This window comes from Protopterus annectens, chromosome 6.part0 (genome assembly GCF_019279795.1).
Source record: "Protopterus annectens isolate FY-2018-M chromosome 6.part0, PAN1.0, whole genome shotgun sequence".
NCBI lineage: Eukaryota > Metazoa > Chordata > Ceratodontiformes > Protopteridae > Protopterus > Protopterus annectens.
The window spans coordinates 1,889,655,288-1,889,679,293 of NC_056737.1; positions in this window are offsets into that span (position 1 = coordinate 1,889,655,288).

The window sequence follows — 24,006 nt, forward strand, 5'->3', positions numbered from 1 at the left end:
GTGATGGGGGTGTAGTGGGTGAGAAGGCCCTCAGGGTATAATCAACTACAAGTTTACAAACAGACAGGCACTGTTATTTTTAGTAATGCACACTGACACATTTGTCTGTACTGGGGTCCATAGGTGCAGGTGTTCCTAGGTGTGTACCAGGATATTGTCCATGGAGAGATGAGAAAAGTAGGAGATGTGTGTACAGTGGTATCATGCCACCTAACATTTGTCAGCAGGCCATCTATCAACTGATGCCACGTGACTGATCCTCAGGGTGACAGTTACATGCAACATCCAGTCATCTGGTTGTCTCTTGCAGTAGGCTAGTGAGGTTCTCCAAGTGTGGCATGTATGCAACATATATATGTTTATATTTATATATATATATATATATATATATATATATATATGGGAACACTACTAAATCTCGAACATTTGAAATCTCAAATTTCAAATGCTCGAGACCATGTAACCAAAATCGCATATTACCGAAAGACCAGAAACGCGAAATTCAAAATCCCAATGGTAGGGATTTTGAGTTAGCGCTTCTGGTGTTGTAGTTCAGGTAAGTATGTGTGTGTAAGTGTGTTTGTGAGGGGCTTTAGTGTGTGTGTGTGTGTGTGTGTGTGTGTGTGTGTGTGTGTGTGTGTGTGTGTGTGTGTGTGTGTGTGTGTGTGTGAGGGGCTATAATGTGTGGGTGTGAGTTTGCCTTGTGTGTATGTCTGTGCGATCTCGGACTTGGAATATTAAAGTCGGGAGGTGTGGGGAGGCATAGCCCCCCACATGGGGTGGTGCAGAGGGGCGAAGCCCCCCTGCTTATCTTTAGTGTAGGGTGGTTTGTTTGCTTATGGGGGTGGCTGTGTATATGTTTGTGTGTGTGCTGTATGTATGTAGTATTTTCGGGATTTTGAATTTTGCACTTTTAAAATGTCGGTAATGTGTGGTTTAGGGGTTTTAGTCTCCGTATTGTGGGCTTCGGGAGTGTGTAGTTTTGGTATTACATAGTGATTCCATATATATATATATATATATATATATATATATATATATATATAAAACATATGCCCATAACATGTAGTGGAGATGTACCTCAGCACCAATAGTCACAACCTTTTAGTGCAAGGGGATGTCATGTAAGTATTGCAGGTATAAATTTAGAATGTCTCTACAGTAACAGGGGTTGTGTTAACAGACGTTTGGAAAGTCACTTCTGATACTGACGTGTACGCCATCATTTACTGACAGACATCATAAGATCATCATAGTGAAGTACCACACAAATCACAATAATGACCTGTGGAATACAGCAGAGATATGACCAATAAATGTGGACAGTCTGACACAAACTGGTCAGTCCACAGGTATAGCTAGAACTCCTTAGTGTAAGATGTGTGGACCAAGCTTGACAAAGTGGATGTTTACTGCCATGTAAATGGGGATATCACAAATATTCTGGAATAGATAAGCTCACACAGCTGATGCATTCACACACTCATGTCTGTCCTAATACATATTAACCAGAGGAGCAGAGGTCCCAAGCCCACATACTTCACACTAGTTAGTGACATACATCTTTACAGCATCCCACTGCTTTGTCAGAAATAGACAACAGTTATGGTGACCAGGCAACAGTACATCTGACAAATATCTGGACATAACATCACATTAGGTAAATACACTGAGCTGCTAGGGATGTCACAAAGCACTGTGCAAACTACAGGCAGACTGCCACAACACTGACCCAAGTTTCTTATGGGGTAATAAACATGTACTTGCAAATATAGCAGGCACTATAGGCATGTAGCAGCATGGAGTAACAGACACCAGTGAGTAAAGTGCATACCCACAACCAATCTGAACACAGTCACATTATGGTAAGCCTAATTACTATTACAGTATATGGACTGTGTGAACAAAACCATCCTCATATGTGCCACTCACACACTAACCCTACATATACTGAGCCAATGCACAGTGTAGTGTGGTATGGGACATGTGTCAGTCTGGCCCTACAAACATGCACGCTGATAGGGTACCATAAACTGGAGCAGCATGCAACATCACATAAATAGGACCAAGAACAATGACATCTACCACAGTCTGTACACAGGCCAAGTAACATATTCACAATACACACTCTGTCAATCACCATATGTACACAAACCTCACTACTGTACAGACTACAACAGAATGTCCAACTTTTGTCCTCAAATATAAGGCCTACTATACATAACATGTCTAGCAGTCTGATATCTCACTGGCTTGTTATCAGTAAATAATGATGTACTGTACATATGCACCTCTTACTGCATGACATATGGACAAAGTGTGACAGACTTGGTGGACGGAGGCACAAACATGGGGCCAATATTGACATATTGCTATGATAAACTGAGAAATTTCCTGGTGTAACAGGGTTTGTTGTGACATCCCTCTTCTGAGGGATATGAAGTCAGTAACTCACATGGATGTTACCATGTACTAACTGCAATCCTCAGAGTATGCTACTGCATTTCTAAAGATAGGAAATGTGTGAGTAACACATAACATGTAAGACTCCAAACTCTGGCCAGACTGCAGATATCCCTACAGGTGAGAGTTTCCTCAACCACATAACATTGTCATGCCAATGTACAACAACCATATCCACATAAACCCTGTTAAACCAACATTACTTGAAATGTAGAACAGCAATACTTACATTATGTCCCCTTGTCTAGAACATCCCCCTCCTGTTTTTTGTTCTGTCTCCACAGTGTATGTTGTAAGAGGTATTTCCAACTACCTTCTGTGATGCTGTTTGTCAAACACCCACATGACGTCCTGCTCACAAAAAAAGAAAAGGGTCAACACCCACACAAAGTGCTTAGTTATAGGAGTGTGTTTCCATGCAATTGGCTATAGGAATGATACCACAGCTGTTCCACATGCAATTAGCAAGTGGAGGACTGCAATCTATGCACAGGCTATCAGCTGATCATGAGCATTACTTATAAAACTCAAGCTGCTGCCTATGCAAAACAGATGTATTTTCCACATATACCAGAGAGAGAAAGAGAGAGAGACAAAGTAAGAAAGGCAGGGAGTAAGAGAGTAAGAGCCAAGTGTGCTTGTATATGATCCGTGGGTGGTGAGTGGTATCTGGGTATTATAATGGCTGCCGGTACTTGTTACTAATCCATACTGTCACATACCAATTGCACATGGCAGTACACATTTATGGCTGAGGATTATCTACAACAATCTCTACAGTGTTTGAAAACTATTGGCCTTGTAATGTAGACAATGGGACATATAGGTCCTCAATATAATGATGTAGCAAAGCCCACACTGCAATGGATCCTGTCATTACGCAAGCACCACAACACGCACTTACCAGTACTGAATTTCAGACCCCTACCTGACTATGTATTGCTATTACAATGTTGCACAGTTATTGCACGTGAAATGGAGCTTACATGTTGGCGAGCTGTCCAAAGGTATCTTTGAAGGTGCGTAACATCAGCAACAGTGCTAAAGGAGGGATAAGGGAAGTGTAGTATGTGTGAATGTCTATAAAAGCAGGTGTCAAACAAGACACACACACACTCTCTCTCAGGGAAACACACACATTATTACAGTTGGCAGGATCAGGATTCCTTCCTAACTAGTTTGCTATATTACAGTATAATGCAGTTATCACAAGTGCCACAGAGCTTATATGGCTGATACATGGCGGAAGGGTTATTTCAAGATGAATGACGTCAGCAAGCATGCTAAAGTAGGGCAATGGGAGGTGTAGTCATTGTGAATGGCTTCAAAATCTTTAATCTCCACAAACACACATTGTAATCCAAAAACAGCACCTGAAGATCAAGCTAAGTGACTGGACCCCACCGTCTAAGGTATGTTTATAAAAAAGCAGCTCGAACAAGGCTTAGCATTTAATGACAATACATCAATAGAAACTAATCCACAGTACAATACAGTTAAGCGCTTTCATCTGCATAAGCAGACTTCCCCAGAATAATAAACACAGTTTGAATTCTTCCTTTTAAAAACTTTTTGACGCCAGTAATTCATCCTGATATTTAAAGTGGTAGTGCATATATTTCAGTCACCTCCTCATATTATGTTTACTAAAATTAATTAAAAACAATATATTAACATCAAATTACAATACTTTGCTCTGATTTAGGAAATATGTAAAAACACATATAAATTCTTGTTAAAACACCATATAATATATATGTATGTACTAATTACATTACTATAATATCTATATAAATAAACAAAACACTATTCAATACACCATAGTAACTTTAAAACTATTAATACATTGCTGTACAAATCACTTATATTTATCTAATATTTTTAATTCTTTATTGCAACAACAGAAAGGGTTTAATAGACATATAATCATTGATACCAGGTTCCCTGGTTGCATCTGTCCGTATCTGCCATACACTTTCTCTTTTACTTAGCAAAGCTTTATAATCGCCCTGTTTACTAATATGTATATAAAGTGCATTCTTTGTATCTTTAACCTTTATTTTATACAAATGATCATATATGCATTTTCTGAACTGTCTTTCAGTCTTGCCTATATAAAAGGCAGAGCAGTATATGACTTTTGCCAGGTAAATAACATTGCTGCTGTTGCAATTTCCTAGGTCTTGTTTATATCATCCAGTCTGCACTCTTCTGTTTCATTTATAACTGAACACTGGTTACATGACCCACACCTCCTAGTAGCTTTATTTTACAACCTTCGGGGTCCAATGTGCCTTGTTGCAAAAGTTTCTTTATATTCTTACCCATGTTATGCACAAAACATGGTCTTTCACCCACTACTTCTTTCACATCAACATCAACATCTACTATTAAGGTGTTCCAATGTCTTGCAATAATATTTTTAATTTCATTCACGTAGGGTGAATACGTCAATGTGCATACTCTATTAAAAGGTAACTTATCACAGTTTCCATCCCTTACTTTAATATTATTCAACTCAATACCCAGTATGGGTGGATACTTTTTACCCCATTCATTTATGACATACCTTGAAACATCGTTAAGCAACCATCCTGGATAACCCCTATTAGCAAACAGAGAGGTAATGAATTTAATTTCTTTTTCCATAACCTCAAATTTTGAAGACATTTGAGCCGCCCTTATGCATTGTCCTTTAAAATGTTTTTTAACATTTGCCTAGGGTGGTTACTTGAGTATTCCAAATACCCATTAGAAAACGTATCCTTCCTATATATTTCAGATTGGAATCCAGTATTGGTATGCCTTATATATGTGTCTAAATATGATATGCCTTCTGTACTAATATGGGTAAATTTTACAAATTCACTCGTATGATTTAAATAATCAGTGAAATCTTTTATGATTTCCACTGGCCCATTCCATAATACAACAATATCATCCAAGAATCTTGTATCATAAGATATATGTTTGTAATACTCACAACTATATAAATGTTGATTTTCCCATTCCAACATAACCATATTAGCAAATATGGGAGCACATGAGGCCCTCATAGCTACACCTCTGGTTTGTTTAAAGTATTCCCCCTCAAAATAAATAAAATTGTTGTCCAGGACTATGCCCATCATATCGGTGATAAGATTAATATGAATTTTCCTAAAGGTACTGTACAAAATTATTCAAGCCTGAGAGGCAAAAATGAACTTACTAACAGAAATGACAATGAACAATACAAATTAGATAACTTTTTAACTAGAGACATTGAATTTATAACTAATGGTGCCAACAGTAAATATGTGTCATATGAAAGAAATATAAATGGTAACAAAGAAACATTGAAGGATATGATTTTCAACCTGGGCAAACAATTATTGACTTGTAAAAGTATCAAAATAGATAATGCTTATTTAATGAAATGTATATCCCTTGGTACTGTACCGATGGGGTTAAGATTTTTTAAAATTCCTATGAGTGTTAATTTAGATAATGACACCAAGACTGAATTCAATACACTATTTAACACATGGTATTAGTTATATGAATTTATTAATTAAGAAGAATGATGACAAGTTAAGTAGAATGGTTATTGATGTAGAAAAATTAAACAGTGATATAACTAGTGACTTGCTTTTCCCTCAGTGGTGGGATTTATATGAAAAACAATTCAAACTGGCTGATACTAAAGCAGGGAAGATATATGAAAGGAAAAGTAAAATACTACATGATATGGAACAATATAAGGAAAATAGAGTCTATATATGGAAACGGGAACAAATAACAATTAATAGTAACACAAGAAATGCCAATGGGGAGTTACACAGGGAAAGGGGTATGAATTTTCAAGGGGCACGGTTTTACACACCACCTGTGAAACGGAATTACCATCAGGGGAATTGACAAAAACGATTTTAGAAAATAGTAGTGCATCCAATGAAGAGAATGCATTTGAGGAAAATATATCAACAGGCCCCTTTGATAAACATTTCACAAATTTGAGTATAGAAGGAGATGAAAAGGAAAAAATAGTCCATCATTTTAATGATTTAAGGGTGTATAATTACACCAATACCATCATTAGGGAAGAATATGGTTCTCTATTTACTAAGGGTATGAAGTTCATACCTACAGTAAATTTCAATTTAGTTGACACTATCACAGTGATTAAACTATATTGTAGGAGGTTAAATTTGGCTGTGTCATTTACTAATAATATTAATAAAACAAAGGATCCTGTTTCTAATGAATATAGTATGTGTAAGAAAAAAAGTACTTATATTCCCCCAAATCACAAGAAAGTGTCTAATTTTGAAGAAATAGTATGTTTTGACATATATTGGTATAATAAAATGATTAATAAACAACAGATAAAGGATAACTTAAATACAAAGGAGAGAAAATGTCTGGTGGAATTATCTAAGAATAAGAACATTAGAGTTATGAAACCAGACACGGGTGGGGGGATTGTCTTGTACAGTACTATTGATTATATTAATGAGATGCAAAAGATTCTAATGGAATCAGGGAATTATGATATAATGTCGATAAATGAGATTAATATAAGTTATAGAAAAATTGATTTAGCCTTGGATGAATATCTGATAGATTATAGAATAACAGAAGAATTATACAAGTTTACGAAAATTGATTTTCCCACTTTAGCTACAATTGTAGGTATTCCCAAAGTGCATAAGGACATAATAAAACCATTGTTTCATCCTATTATATCTGGAAGTAAATCAAAAACCTTCCAAATTGGAGTAGTCATTGATAGATGGATTAAACCGATTTATACAAATATACCTCACCTTATTAAGGATTCATGGATCTTTTTAGCCCACCTTACTCCAGATATATGGAAAGAGAATTTAACATACATCCCTATTGATGTTGTTGATTTATTTTCTTGTATCCCTAGAGAACAGGGATGGGAGGATTTTTGTAGTAGTTTGAGAAAGCACTCCAATATGAGCTGGGATCATATTAATTTTATCACCGATATGATGGACATAGTCCTGGACAGCAATTTTATTTATTTTGAGGGGGAATACTTTAAACAAATCAGAGGAGTAGCTATGGGGGCCTCATGTGCTCCCATATTTGCTAATATGGTTATGTTGGAATGAGAAAATCAACATTTATTTAGTATTGAGTATTACAAACATATATCTTATTATACAAGATTCTTGGATGATATGTTGTATTATGGAATGGGCCAGTGGAAATCATAAAAGATTTCATTGATTATTTAAATCATACGAGTGAATTTTTTAAATTTACCCATAATATTAGTACAGAAGGCATATCATATTTAGACACATATATAAGGCATACCAATACTGGATTACAATCTGAAATACATAGGAAGGATACGTTTTCTAATGGTTATTTGGAATACTCAAGTAACCACCCTAGGCAAATGTTAAAAAACATTTTTAAAGGACAATGCATAAGGGCAACTCGAATGTCTTCAAAATGTAAGGTTATGGAAAAAGAAATTAAATTAATTACTTCTCTGTTTGCTAATAGGGGTTATCCAGGATGGTAGCTTAACGATGTTTCAAGGTATGTCATAAATGAATGGGGTAAAAAGTATCCAAAGCAGAAATACTCCAGAAGTACTATATACCATAAACATCCACAGCACACGATAGTCACAAACAAGAAACTTTTAATGAAGCTTTCAGGTTTACACCCTTCATCAGCATACAAAATCACAACACATTAACACATTTAAATAGAGGACCATAATAATCACATGATCAAGCCAGCCATTCAAAGGACCACTATAATTAAATATGCAAATTCAATTTAAAAACATCTAATAAAATTAATTTTCATGCAGTTACTTGTTAAAAGCATAATACATAAGTATAAAAAAGTACAAAAAACTGTTACATATATATATATATATATATATATATATATATATAGACAAATAATTACATCTACACATTTAGAAATACTGTACACTTAATACTATAAATTTTCTCTCTGCCTCTTGGTCAAAACTGGTTTTAAACTGACTGTCCCATTAAGGCCTGGATACTTAGCCTGTAGTCGCACTATCCACTCATACTCTTTTAGCAACAAAAGATTATCAATATCACCCCCTCTAATTCCCAACTGCAGAATAGATATACACCTAAACTTAAATGCATATGTCTGAAAATCATGCAGATGCCTGTATAGCCCATTTGTCTCAAGATTTCTTTTTATTTCAGATCTATGTTCTATTATCCTATCCTTCAGCTTCCTAGCTGTTTTCCCTACGTAAAATGCACTACATAGGGTGCAGGTAGCAAGGTAAACTAATCTAGTAGAATTACAGTCTGCTCCACAAAAAAAGTCAAACCGTTCACCTGTTGTAGGATGCTGAAAGCTACTATTAGTGTCGTATATGTCAGGGTAACAGACACAATTATAACATTTAGATGTATTCATCTTCGTTCGTACAGGTGATATTTCACTTTGAAAGTCTTTGTAACATAGCATCTGTTTAAGTGTCCTACCATTTCTGAATGCATACTTTGGTGTCGGACCTAACAGATGAAAGACAGTCAGTTTAAAACCAGTTTTGACCAAGAGGCAGAGAGAAAATTTATAGTATTAAGTGTATAGTATTTCTAAATGTGTAGATGTAATTATTTGTCTATATATATATATATATATATATATATATATATATATATATATATATGTAACAGTTTTTTGTACTTTTTTATACTTATGTATTATGCTTTTAACAAGTAACTGCATGAAAATTAATTTTATTAGATGTTTTTAAATTGAATTTGCATATTTAATTATAGTGGTCCTTTGAATGGCTGGCTTGATCATGTGATTATAATGGTCCTCTATTTAAATGTGTTAATGTGTTGTGATTTTGTATGCTGATGAAGGGTGTAAACCTGAAAGCTTCATTAAAAGTTTCTTGTTTGTGACTATCGTGTGCTGTGGGTAAAAAGTATCCACCCATACTGGGTATTGAGTTGAATAATATTAAAGTAAGGGATGGAAATTGTGATAAGGTGCTGTGTGCAACATCCTCATCATGATAAAGGTAAATGGGGTAACCATAGCGGGACCGGTAGTGTTGTGTGTACAATGGGGTCATCCTCATCATGTGTAACCAGACCATTTAGGAGTGATGTGCATACCAGGATCGTGTGCCTGAGGGACAGGTGTGAGGATAACAGGAGTATGTTGTGATGCATACTACAAGGGTTACATGTGTCCAGTGGGCACGTGTGTGAAATGGACAACTATGTATAGGGCAGATGTTGTCCTAGGAACCAATTGGCCTTATGTTTCCATAGGGTGAGGGTCGGATGTAGGGGAAGGAGAGAAGGTATGGCTGTGGAGGATCGGTAGGGTAGGATCACAGACAAGACAGCATACAGGGTTAGTATATGACACATGTGGGGGGGATACACTTTGGACGGGGATGGGTGTTTGGCATTCACAAGCCAATGGGAACAGTGGGATGGAGATCCCCAGCCATGGGCAGCCGCCACTGCACCTAAACAGCTGCAAAGGAGGCAGTGCTGGGGGCTGTCCAGGAGGGGCAGCATCACGCTGTAAATGTGACACTCCACCCTTGAGCTTGCATATCTGGCTTCAGAACCCCTTAGTAAGCCCCCAACTCAACATGTCCGTGACCGCATGACAGCAGACATTACCTGTCTGGTCCTGCTCCCAGAGGGGACATGTCCCACCCTCGGTGGTGGTACCACCAGAAGATGGTGCAGAGCCAACAGAGGTTGATGTCCAAGGCTGGGCCCCAGATGTGCTGGTGCCCAGTGCCATGGTCAGCTGAAGTGGGAAAGGAGATTCTGCCAGGACCTCCCAACCCATTCAGCCTACGGTGTTGCAGTTTAAACCCACATATGGCTTAGTGATAGACAACAGCATACAAGACTACTTACAACAGTATGCATAGATATCACCATCAACCCAACACAACAGATGGTATACATTTGCAGAGGGAGCACAACACATGCATATATACTTCATGCCATCTGTACAATGTGTAGTAGACATGTGACCGCAGCTATGAACAGTTGCCCATTATTGGCTTGTCACTGGGAACCCCAGACAGTGTCTGTCATACCACTGTTTCATGTGACATATGTCCAGTCAAGGATGCGATGGCAGTAACACATCCCTATCATCATGTACTGTCTGCAATCCTCACACTATGATCTGCTGTGCACAGATGTGTGTTCAGTGTGTAACTCAGGAAACAAATGGTTCCACACACTGACCAGTTCACAGATGGCCCTACAGATGGGGGTCCCTCACGAACAGAGTACTGTCATGTCTGTATTAAAACATGCAGAATAGCCATTACCACAAACAAAATGTTAAACAGGCAGTACTCTCAATGCAGCATAGCTACACTTACATGCTGTAGTCATGTGTGGCACATCACCCTCCTATCTTTAGACTATTTCCCACTGTGTATGATGTTTGAGGTACATCCAGATATCATCTGTGATGCCGTTTCAGAACACCACATCCAGGTACCACTCACAGAGACTGTCATGGCCAAATACCAACATGTTTTCCCTAGATAGTGTACTGTGTTTATCATGCAGATGGCTATGAGAACACCATCACAGCTGTTCCACATGCAGTCAGCTAGAGGAGGACTGCAATAGGAGCAGAGGCCATCACCTGATCATGTTCATCACTTACAATACACATGCTGCTGCTGAGCAGGTGTACACCTCCAGATCCACCAAGAGTGTGTGAGTGGGACAGGCAAAGTACACCGGAGAAGGTCTTGGAGACTTACCCTAAGCATCGTCTGCCACACACCTAACAGTACAGGGGTCAAACTCCTGACTGACTAGTCATTACTATTACATGTGCATGAAGTTACTATATGTGCCACAAAGCCGACATGTTGCTGTGCTGTAGGAACATATATGTGTGTAGGTGAGAGACATCTGCAACAGAGATATAGTAGACATACATTAGGTGTGGCACACATGGCTGTCCATGTGAACGGATGCCATTGTCACCACAACCACACTCTCTAATGGACTCGCATTGACACTCTTTGCCAGGGCCACAGATACACAACCTAACTACTTAGTTTGCCACACTGCAGAAATGCATAGTACTTCACATGGACATTGCCTGGGATGTGCATGTTCCACAATACTGTACAGTTACATGTACAGGTGTAACTGGTTTGACAGGCACATGTTGTGTATACAGACTGTTATCCCCCAATATGCCAATACTGGCCTGGTGTGGCGAAACCTTCTTCTAGTGAGCAGGTCGACCCTGCACCTGCATTGATAGTATGATACAGGTATTCCCTGGTGTCAGTGGCATTGGTCCATACAGGGCACATGTGTATGGCATTGTATGGCCTCTGCGGATCACATTTGATGGCACCACATATGTTGCAGGCATCCAGTGGGGAACATAGTGAAGGCACAATGTCTGCAAATATGTGCCTATTGTACCACTGTACAGGGTGCCATGTCCTCTGCAGCCCACTGCATTCACACCATGCCTACTATCTGTCATCAATGTACATGGTACTAGCAACATAGCGGGATATCCTAGGCAAGTGTGTTTGTGCATAGCACATGGGTGCAGGACATATACCGGATACTAGTTGGGTTGCATACTTTGTTCACCAGGCCTTTTGCACATGTAGCGGTATGGCTTGCCAACACAGTCCTGTGGCTGACTGACAGCTGTAATCCTCATGAGATGGCCAATGTGTCATAAGACAGACACCATATAGGAAAACTACAAAATCCACTACTCCTCAACATGTCCAGTGGTTAGACACTCACAGCTCCTCTACACAGGCTTTGACAGACACACACACTTGCTATGTCCTGTATACGAACCCCTACCTACCGTGTCACACTGAAGCAATATGCTTTTAGGGAATGCGCTATGGTGAATACTGGGTTACAGCACACCTACAGGTGTATACCTAGGTGGCTGTCAACAGCAGGATTAACAAAGGTGGTCATGTGATTTGTACAGAGAGTGCATACTCTACAAAGCACTTTACTTGTCTTATGCAAGCAGACACACACACACACACACACACACACACACACACACACACACACAGTTGGCAAGTCTTGGATTAGAACACCAACCTAACTACTTATTCACACTACAGCATTACACAGTTACAGAACGCGCTACCGAGATTACTGAGTCACAGCACTCCCAGAAGTGTATTACTAGGTGGGTGACATCATCAGCCTTGTCAAAGGTGGGTATAGGAATTGTATGGAGTGTGAGCAGTCTAAAAGCATTATTCGGTCCTCAGGCAGACGGAAACAAACACACACACACTTGGCAAGTCTGGGATTAGAACACCAAAAATAACTGCTTTATCACACTACAGCATTACTCAGTTACAGAACGCGCTTTCAAGATTATTGGGTCACAGCACTCCTAGAGATGTATTTCTAGGTGGGTGACATCATCAGCCTTGCCAAAGGTGGGTATAGGAACTGTATGGAGTGTGAGCAGTCTGAAAGCATTATTCAGTCCTCAGACAGATGGGAACTAACACACACAAACACACACACACACACACACACACACACACTCTCACACACACACACACACACACACACAACACGCAAGTGGTGGGAACAGAACACCTGCCTATCTACAGATCACTATTACAATACTACATAGTTATGAGATGCGCCACACAGACTACACATTTCAAGGCTGTCATTATGATCTTCTAGGAATGCGGACATCAACAGGGATGCTGGCAGTTAAGATGTACATACCTGTGAACCTGTGTGCTTAAAGTAGAAATCCATCCTGACCTGGAGTATGCCCATCTGTGGAAAGGACGACTACTATTACTATACAGGGTTACAATGGCCATGCCCATACACACAGAGGCACATAACCAACACAAGGTGCCAGTGGGCATGCTCACACACTTAGTAGCACAGGGCTGTTAGGAATGCACTATGTGTCCATCTACACAAGGTTGTACTGGGCATGCTCATATACTTAGTAGCACAGGGCTGTCTGGGATGCACTCTGATTCGAAACACGGAAGGCCACAGTGGCCATGCTATTACAATTAGATGTAAAGAACACATTGTAAAGGACTCTGGTGTTAGTAATTGTCATTGTTAGCAGGAAACACTGCACTACATATATCTGACACCTGTCTTATACACAATGTCTGCTGCTGTCCATCACCTTAGATATACCATTCTATACCAAGCACAATACTACCACTCACATTGATGTCTTGCTAGGACTGGCAACTGCTTGACCAACACCATGAGCCAATGTCCTGTTGTAATTACGAGGTTGTCCAGTGTTTGTCAGTCTGGGATGACATGACTGAAAGTAGACAGGCCTTTGTCACATATCACATGCATCCATGATTCAAGGCAGTGGGGATAATATCTAAGTTGCATTCGCCTATATAGTGCCATTCCAAGGCAAATGTCCTAAACACAGGATAACACCCTGACACCTAGGCAACAACTGCATTGTATGCTCATGCTAACCAGTGCTAGATGTGTAGCGTCCATAATCATAGCTGCTCACTGTAGATCCAACAATGGGGAGTACTGACATCTGTGCAGTGAGGAACACCTGGCTGAAGGCTCTGTAGTGCACAATAGCACTACCACCATATACCTCAGAACCAGATATGTGGGTCATAACGCAGGTACGGACCGCTCCAGGTGGTGGTGTCCCCACATACATAAAGGCCACTCACATGTACTGATATAGAGTGCGAGCAGTCTAAAATCAATATTCAGTCCTCAGGCAGATGGGGACAAACACACAAAAACACACACACACAGTTGGCAAGTCTGGGAGTAGAATACCAACCTAACTACTTTATCACACTTAAGTATTACGCAGTTACAGAACATGCTACTGAGATTACTGGGTCACAGTACTCCCAGAGGTGTATTTCTAGGTGGGTGACATCATCAGCCTTGCCAAAGGTGGGTATAGGAATTGTATGGAGTGTGAGCAGTCTAAAAGCATTATTCAGTCCTCAGGCAGATGGTAACAAACACACACAACACGCAAGTGGTGGGAGCAGAACACCTGCCTATCTACAGATCACTATTACAATACTACATAGTTACTAGTTGTGCCACACAGACTACACATTTCAAGGCTGTCATTTTGACCTTCTAGGAATGTGGACATCAACAGGGATGCTGGCAGTTAAGATGTACATACCTGTGATCTTGTGTGCTTAAAGGAGGAATCCATCCTGACCTGGAGTATGCCCATCTGTGGAACGGACCACTACTATTACTATACAGGGTTACAATGGTCATGCCCATACACACAGAGGCACATAACTGATACAAGGTGTCACTGGGCATGCTCACACACTTAGTAGCACAGGGCTGTTCGGAATGCACTATGTGTCCATCTACACAAGGTTATACTGGGCATGCTCATACACTTAGTAGCACAGAGCTGTCTGGGATGCACTCTGATTCAAAACATGGAAGGCCACAGTGGCCATGCTATTACAGTTGGACATAAAGAACACATAGTAATGGACTCTGGTGTTAGTAGTTTTCATTGTTAGCAGGAACACTGCGCTACATATATCTGACACCTGTCTTATACACAATGTCTGCTGCTGTCCATCACCTTAGATGTACCATTCTATACCAAGCACAATACAACCACTCACAGTGATGTCTTGCTAGGACAGGCAACTGCTTGACCAACACCATGAGCCAATGTCCTGCTGTAATTACAAGGTTGTCCAGTGTTTGTCATTCTGGAATGACATGACTGAAAGTAGACAGGCCTTTGTCACATATCACATGCATCCATGATTCAAGGGAGTGGGGATAATACCTAAGTCACATTCACCCATATAGTGCCATTCCAAGGCAAATATCCTAAACACAGGATAACACCCTGACACCTAGACGACAACTGCATTGTATGCTTATGCTAACCAGTGCTAGATGTGTAGCATCCGTAATCACAGCTGCTCACTGTAGATCCAACAATGGGGAGTACTGACATCTGTGCAGTGAGGAACACTTGGCTGAAGGCTCTGTAGTGCACAATAGCACTACCACCATATACCTCAGAACCAGACATGTGGGCCATAACACAGGTACGGGCCACTCCAGGTGGTGGTGTCCCCACATACATAAAGGCCACTCACATGTACTGACCAGTACTCCCACAAAAGGCATGACAGATGAGTCAGGTACAGGACACAGTGTCAAAAGTTGCATTCTAGGATGCAACCCTCAGACACCACCATGCCCTTGGACAATCAACACACATCAATACATGTGGTAGAGCATATAATAGTACACCACCATGTGACCCTTGACCAGTGGACTGTACCAAGCTCTACATCAACTGTGCAGAGTACCCATGTACTGACACAGTTGCATCATGTGTTATGGAATGCATTGATACCCCTGTCTGTAACCAGGTCTGCTGTACACATACCAGGGCCCCTCCATTATTTACAGCATTAACAGATGACTGTTGCTGCACACCAGTGAATACCCTCATGTTTGGATATGACATACATGTACCTACCCTGGATATGTACATGCCACACACATGCAACATATATGAAAATAGCATAGCTGTTGTTGTCCTTTGTGCAAACAGGTGGCTACAGCCATTACACACATGCACATGGAATGTAGGTCCATGGCTGCGGAATGCTAACAGTACATAAGGTGTGATATCAATGTTGACAGAAGTAAAATTCCCTCTATACTGGTCACCCATTACACCTATCGTATCATACAACAGTCCATGTGTCATGTATGCCATTACACATGCCCACCAATTGCAATGCCTACAGACATGCCCAAATGACAGGATTGTAGGACCTGCACACATGTACATGTAGTGGTGTGCGTTCAGATACCATGCATGTGCAGTTGCTGATGTATGCAGGTGATGTCTTAGTTGATCATGCAGTTGCAATGCAGCCTCAACATTGCCAACTGTATATGGTGATATGCTGAAAGTATGGAAAGATGTACTTCAAGTATGGACAGATTTGTGGACATAACTAAGTGGTGGGGCATCTTTGCAGATGGATGTTTGCTGAGGACAGCTCACAGGTGTGTCACAAGCAGTCCTACAATAACTTGTGTAACCACTAAGCAATGTTTTGTCAATTGAAGGGCAATGCACACAACATAGACAGCGGTCAGGGTGACACCGAAGGTAAACCACTTGACACCTGTAACAGTTGAGACCTCCCGTGTGCATATATCAGCATAGTTACCAAAAGAAGCATCAGTACACTTTGTAATGTGTGCAATACTGCTGTAAGTCTATCATACATATCATGAAATAGGCAGGTGTTAGATTCACAGTACTGGCATGCGTGGATCCATGTGTGTCCATATATGTCACGTATGGTGGGGAATACATCTCAATTGTTACTCACTCTCCTGTATACTGTTGGAGACATCTGTACAGACTGCAATGTAGAAAGCAGGACATAGGCAGGGGTGTGTACCTCACACATGTGAGGTATCTGTATGTGCGTGACATAGGTGTATTTAATAGTGAATGCCACAGTGTGTGTATGTGTGTGTATGTGTGTGTGTGTATGTATGGCTGTCTGGTCCATGGAGTGAGGATGTATGTTACCATAGTGAACTGATAAGACCCCTCCCCCCATCTTGGTGATGCCATCTACTATCCATGTTGATGTCCCTTATCATAGGCTATACTGACTACCTGTACATGTGTATTCTCTGTGGTGCATCATGTAGGTGCACAGTACTGTAATGATGATTTGCACATAGGTAGGGGTCCTCACCTCAACACTAGCAACTGTGTGTGTGAGTATGTGTTACTGTGTCGGTGAATCCGTGAGTATGTGAGTGTGTGGGTGTGTTACTGTGTCACTACCTGTGTGTACAGTTGTGTGTTCACATCTTGTCATGGGAATGTGTACTACTGCTTCCCAATGAGGCATCACACTTCCCACTGGCCTCTATCCTTGTCATCAGCTAGACCGCTCACTTACCTCGCCACTCCATGTAACTGTACCTGTGATGTCACCCAGTATGGATGTCACGTCTGTAGCCACAGTAGCTTAATACATAGCTATCATGCTCTTGGATCAGTAGATGTGTTTGGAATGTGGGACATTCTGTGATGTGGAAGCTACAAGGTGCATGCTGATATTTTCATACATACCTGTGAGTAGTCCACATTTACATATGGGACACTAGCTGCAAACACTGACATCCACCGGTGCATGCAATTAGACCTGAAGGAGGAAAGCAGAACATCATGCGCAACATGCAGTTACTGCTGTTACACAAGACACATACTGTTAATAGTACGCAATTCATTGTAAACCTGTACTACATGGTATGTCTGCTGCCTGTCAACAGTACACAACAATTGTAATCTACACTTATCTTCCTAGTCTGTTCACCCTGTGCATCAGACAATATGAGCTTGTCCCTGCACCGATGGTGTGGATGATAGGGATGTGACACAGGCATCATCATATGCACAGGGTGATAATGTTTGCCAGAGGCCTAGACTGCAACATTGGATGACATATTGTGTGTGGGTTAGGGCCTTTGATCTAATTGTGTGTGTGTGGATGTTATGCATGTGTGTGCGTGTTGCAGTGCCCTACATATGTTTCCAGTGTGTGCGTGTATGTATGCACGCAATTCTGGCATGTGTCTGGCCTACACAGGGATATTATTGACAGCTGTGGACTATACAGGCCAGGTTGTACAGTTCACAGTGTCTGGCCACGTGACCTGTGCCTGCCAGGGGTTGCACGGGCACTACCAGGCAGATGTGCAGATTGAGTACTGTCTGATGACACATGTCCACTGGAACCGTGTCCCTGTTGGAAACATCCAGGGCCACATGCATGTGGCCTGCTGTGTCATGGTGTGGGCAGCACAGTACCAGCTGCACTGCTGCTGCAGTGGGCATGTAAGGTAGCTCATTCACGTATACCCAAAACAGCTGTTGTAGCAGGCCTACGTCCACATGCCCAATGCCTCACTCCTACCAGATGTACCAACACAGACAGCTCATGCCTGCGGATTGTCATGCCATGGTCAAGGACTCCAACCATGTCACCCAATCATCTATCCAAAGCTTCAGAAATTTTCTGTTGAGCATTTACCATTGCCTAGATGTTAATGTTTAAAGAATGGACAGCAGCCCTCTGAAGCCTTTGATCTTCTCTGTTGTGCCATTCAGCACGTGCCTGTGCCTCCATTACAGCCTGAAACGTATCTGGTGACACCAGCTGCTGTACTCTGTCTTGCAGGCAGGGGCATGTTGGCCAGAGGTCCTCCTATGAGCAGCACTGGCCACGTGCCTTTGTGGGGCATCACCAGTAGTTGGTTGACACCATGGTGTGCAGGAACACCTTCCATAGCCACCACACATTCCTGTTCCAAGCTACTACATGCCAACTGTTCTTCCTCTATGGCCACTGGTGATGGGGGTATGTGTAAGCATGAGAACTGTGTGTGGGGATGAGTGGGATATAGGTGGAATGGCAACCACTGGCACAGATTCAACCCCAAACAACCCTGCCTGTGCCTCAATCATACATTCATCATCACTGCTAGAGTCTGTGGGGACACTAACATCAGATGGACTGCAGGAGGGGAATGCACCTACATCACCTGTGAGGTGCAGACAAGAAATGTACATTACAATCTATACAATAGACACAGACACACACACAGACACATGCTATGGCACCCAACATGCATGTGATATGACAGAAGGCATGCAACATGCATGTGATACGGCAGACGGCATGCAGCTCAGACAATAATAGTGATAGTTATCATACATCCCTGGAACAGTATGCATGTGTCATAGCAGAAGGCATGCAAATTACACATTCATAGTAGTAGTTAGCATACATCCCTGTGTTACACCATGTAGACCAGCACAGGTTACCAGTACACCTGCCTGATGTGTGGCATATGACCTTGACAATCACATGTAGTATGACATGTGATCTGCTGATGTGTGCAATGACATGCATACATGTTTAACACAATGATGTCCTGTCAAATATACAGTGGAGTAATGGTGTCCTAATGTTGTCTGTCCGTTCTACAGATATACTGCACATTTAGCTGATGTGCATGGCCATTGCAGGGAATCATGAGGCATCTCTATTGCTATACAGTGTGAGTTACAGACACAGTTCATAGCCATGACTGTGTTCAGATACAATACATATATACTGTGGAATGGAACCCATGTCACTGAGGTGTATACACACTAAACCATGATATGGAATGTGTGACACAGGTCACTGAAGGGTATACAGATGACACCCCTGCACATCTGCAACCATGCCTGGCAACTATGGCCAGAAATGGCAAACTCGTTGGTACACCATGTCCCACATGACATCTGTGTACCACAGACACACACAAGGAACAAGGATGACATTCATGTCCGACACTAGCAGGGGGAATGTACTGTATCTGTGGGCTGATGTGGATACAGTACAAGTGACTGTTGTCATGTCGCAACACACTCAAGATGTTCAACACATCTTATGTGGTGGATTGATGTCAAGCCTACACAAGATGTGCACAGGCCTGTAGGCTGTCTAGTGTTCCACATCTGCAATATTACCATTACACAAAGGCCATAGTTGGACCATGTGGAGCCAATGTATGATATGGTGTACACACAAGCACATCACGTCTACTGTGTGTGTGTTGCTTCATGTCTCTGGCCATCCTCCATGGCCATGTGTGTACATCTGTTGGCCAAATTATTGTGATGGGCATCTATTTCACATGTCTGTGTTGTCCTATATGACATATACCCATAGATGTCATATGCTCCACTGACGACAGGGTTATGCAGACAAAGGGTGGAATGTTTGGTATGTGGGATATGTTTTTCAGGATAGTTAGGCAGTGTTGCAGCCAGCCCACTAGATGTCATGGACATGTCAGATAGCACATCACATAGTGTGATATTCATAGCAGGGGTATGATCTACACCGGTGAATCCTGTGGGCAGGCCATACTCCAGCTCACTGTGTAGTACTGTTTCTATTCCCCACATGTGTAGTTCTGATCTGTAGTACATGTCCGTACAGTGAACAGCACCTCCACTATTGTATGCACAGCTGTCTACACATCTGGCAATGACAGTTTGTGGGGTTTCAAGTCGGTGTTTCACATAGTTTGCAAGTATTGCACATGGGTAGCCATTGTGATGCATTGCAGGTCCGACCTGTATATTGTGACAGAACCATACATTATGTGTACATGTGTTAAATGGCCACATGGCAGATAGAGCTGTGCATTAACATGCCTGATAAGCAATAACAGTCTCACCTGCAATGGGCTGCTGTTGCAGCGGAACGCCAGAGGTACCTAAATAGTAGTAACACAGCAGTATGCTCATTATCCATGCCTGTATGATAGCTACAGGGTGCAATGTGTATGTTAACACATACAGCAGTACAATAGACTATACTATGGTGTATGCACATGTGTGGATACACAGAGTAGCATACTATAGTATGCGGCATGTGTGTATACATGCCTTGCATATGATGTTACATTACATATTGTACAGTGACACATTTTACTATATGGAATATAGTTGTTATAGGTGCAGTAGTGACTTACCAGGCAACTCCAGGCTCGGTGGTTGAGAGACACCCACCTCCACGATATAGGCTAAGGCTTGTGGATGTTGTTCTGCAGGTGTCCCCAGGTTGGCCAATAGCTCCTTGGTACATGTGAGTGGGGACTGGGTTGGTGGCCCACCACCTGTTGCACCTTGCTCCCTGGCGACTGAACTCACACGCTGTTTCACCCATCTAATGAGATCTGTACAGTGTCTGCACACCTGCTGGTGTGTGCAGTTGTGGCCACCCACATCATTAACCCTCCTGTGAAGTTTCTTCCACAGGGCATCCCGCTGCTGTGCATTATGTGGCACATGGCTGAACAGGACATCATGATCACCATGTAGGTATGGGATGAGGGCCTCATCCTCCAAGCGGGTATAAGGTGGTAGCCTTGCACGTGGCATACATGGAAGACATAATGATGGAGACAGGTCACAGTAACTCAGAGAGACATACAGAACTACAGCTGAACATACATGTGTGTCACATTTATTACGATTACATAGTCTTTGCAAATCTACATGACACTGACACCACTGACATGTTTGTGTCACACACATTTGACACTCAATGGTGATTTGATATTATCACCATATATGTGTGTGTGTCACCTGATTACATTGCTCATACTCCATGTGGATGCTGTCTTGTTGTGGGCATGTCTGTTTGCCTGTACTGGTGTTCTTACCTATCAGCACATGGGCTGGATGTGTCCATATTAATGCAGTCGACCTTGATACTGTGTATATGTCACATATAAAGACTTACACTGCCTTAACGAACATGACCTGTGACCCTGCAGACTTGCTCATGGAAGATTTTACATGTATGTGTTTTGCCATATACATCTGCTGGCACTGTACAGCAGTTCAACACCCTGCCATGTATAACCTGTGTTGCACATGTGATACACATGGGACACTGGCTAGCCAGATGTCATTTGCAGGGATGGATATCAACTATAGCATGTACAGTCAAATTCAACTAGTAGGCTGTATGCCCTGGGCCATGTATGAATCTAGGACGAAAGGTTACCTAGCTGTAGCTGACAGGGGGGTTTCTGGGGCCAGGTGGAGCAGTGCTACATAATTGATCCACAGGGTTAATGATACATTTACCATGTGGCCATCACACCATGTCTGAGGGGGGGCAATGTGCAGCTTTGCTGGACAGGAATGCATAGCATGGCAGGAGTATGTAAAGTGTATGTGACAAGGATCTGTCCAGCATGTGGTGATCCTAGTACTAGGAAGGTGGATGTCCATGAAGTATGTGTTTGAGATCAGGATGTGTACGTGTAGCATGTTCAACATCACTGGGTTGGACATGGCTTTATTCAGGGTAGGCATCATGCAACATAGTGGAGATGGGGATTGGGAAGGCTGGTGTAGGCCATCTGAACATGGCCAATACTCCTTAAAGGAAATATGTGATCTGATATGGGTCACTTGAGTGTTGAGTATGGCTGGACAATGATCTCTGTATTCATGGATGGCACCCTGTCATGATTAGGGTTGTCACATACGACTACCTGACAGGTGTGGTGATGTAACTATCACAGAATAGACAACTGCCCAGCTGCATCCCTTACATACAGTATCTATTATGTTGAGTACTGCCTAGGTGGTAGTTCATGGATACAGGGTTATTAACATAGGGGTGACAATGTAATATGTAGCTGTCAGATTGTGCCCATATGTCACACACCTCACCCACAAAGTCCCTTCTATATGTTGTCCACAACACTCTGAGTCAACTATTGCTCCTAGTTCATAGTCATTCACATACTTCAATAGTCAGATGTCTTCTGTTAGTCTGTGTGGTATAGACTACAATGAGGGGGGAGTACAATGAATTAACCCTGTCTTACTGTAGCTGGCACTGGTGTGATGTGCATGTATTATTCAGACACCTTCTGTAGTGTTGGTTCTGCCAGCAGTCCCATTGAAAAACACTCCTGTGACATAGGAATGTACATTTAAGATACTGAGTGTAGGTGGGACACAGTATGGGTGATGACGTCCTATAACCTGGCAAGGATATGATATGCAGTGTGAAATCAACCTTACTGTCATCTACATCTGTACTGCTGACATCATATAAGTTGATTAAGGTTCATGGCCTTTCAGACCAGACTCAGCAGGGTAGTAGTACAGTACTTGCCATTATCAGTTGTGTCTCCCCCTTTGTGGGTTGTGATACCTGTTGGTGTGCACCATTCAGTGTGTACACAGCCTGACATGAAGCTATGTTTTACATGATGTGTATGTGGAGAGTAACTTGTTTTGCCATATGTGTATGATACAACCTGGGATGTGGACAGGTCCCATGCAGCCTGAGTGCAGCTTGTACCTACATATTTGTGGTTACAGGGGCTCTGTAGTGTACATGGATATATGATTGTTTACCTGTTGGGGGGGGGGGGGCAGTGTGTTTATGTTATCCAAGACCCTATCTGGATTGCTTATTCATGCTCAGCGCTTGTTCAGAACTTGTAAGCACTACGTAAGCTACTAATTACTATAGCACTCAATCTTTCTCATTACCTAGAGGTAAACAGTTTTTGTACATACTTTTCTCACTTGCTTAGAGTAAAACAGCTTATGTACTCACTTTTCTCACTTATCTAGGGGAAAATAGTTTTATATTCAGGCATGTCCAAGGGTCAGCTCCCAGTGTTCTCTCCTGTCTATCTGATGAATCTCGACATCTTGAGGCAATGTTGAAATTGCCTCATGTACACAGATAAACCTCTCTGCCTACCACCCAACACTACAACCTGTGAGAGATGCACTTATCTAGCCAAACTGGAGGTAAAGCTCTCTCCAACCAAGACTGAACCTGACAGTCATGTAGAGAAGGTAAAC